This window comes from Penaeus vannamei, chromosome 8 (assembly GCF_042767895.1).
Source record: "Penaeus vannamei isolate JL-2024 chromosome 8, ASM4276789v1, whole genome shotgun sequence".
NCBI lineage: Eukaryota > Metazoa > Arthropoda > Malacostraca > Decapoda > Penaeidae > Penaeus > Penaeus vannamei.
This window is the reverse complement of record NC_091556.1, coordinates 30,575,411-30,576,262: the sequence shown is the minus strand read 5'-3', so window position 1 is coordinate 30,576,262 and position 852 is coordinate 30,575,411. Positions and strand designations below refer to the sequence as shown.

Below are 852 nucleotides of genomic sequence, written 5' to 3'. Positions count from 1 at the left end.
AAGGTTTTAAAAGTACGGGCCTCAGTCTCGTCTCGTGTTTATTATCCGTGTATTAACTCCTAACAAAAAAGAGTGAAGCTGTGTGAGTATATTACTCTGCCCCACCAGTATCTATATAGAAGATACACCACCTTTTATATTCTATTCTCTCCTCTCTCCCCTCGCTCTCCTCGTTCCTCTCTTCCCTCTCTCCCCACCCTCTATTCTCTCCTCTTTCCCCTCCCTCTATTCTCTCCTTTTTCCCCTCCCTTTATTCTCCTTTCTCCGAGAGCGACCGAAAGTTTCCCCTCATAGAAATTTCAAGAACTTACTTTGGTCCGCTGAACTGAACCACTCACGTGCGAGAACTGGCACATGGCTCACGAACTTCTAGAACTTGTGAAACTTTGACAGAATGTTGGTTCTTTTTTTATTTTTAAAATATATTCTTGAATGTATATAATGCCGTTATACCCTGAAATATACAGTAAAATATATGAATTCTATTTTTTATCTTATAACAAAAAGAACTAAATCTTTAGCGTGGATTTTTTTTTCTACACGAAGAAAATGTCTTTTTTAGGTTACAGTATTTTATAAACATAATTACCAATGCAATTTGTATATTTTGGTGCACCATTTCCTCTCTGATATATATATGTATGTGATTTTTAAAACTCTGATTGAGTTTTTAAATGCTTTGAATAGCGCGCTGAGAGAAGAAAAATATTCATCGCGCAGTTGCCACATGCCGCCATTTTTCCACGTTTTGGAAGACGATGTCACCACGTGTTATCATCAAAAATCAATATGTAATCAAAGTTTTAGGTTTGTTTTTACACCTGATGTAACTAATATGATGGCAAACACATA

General features: G+C 36.4%; 1 protein-coding gene across 1 annotated transcript in view; it reads right to left on the bottom strand.

Annotated features, from left to right (window-relative positions):
* LOC113815462 (uncharacterized) overlaps window positions 1-373 on the bottom strand; it is an 18,867-nt gene extending 18,494 nt beyond the window's left edge. The window contains exon 1 of the mRNA XM_027367525.2: window positions 312-373. The gene's annotated coding sequence lies outside the window, so the exon portion shown is untranslated. The remainder of the gene's footprint in view (window positions 1-311) is intronic.
* Between the last annotated feature and the right edge of the window lie 479 nt (window positions 374-852).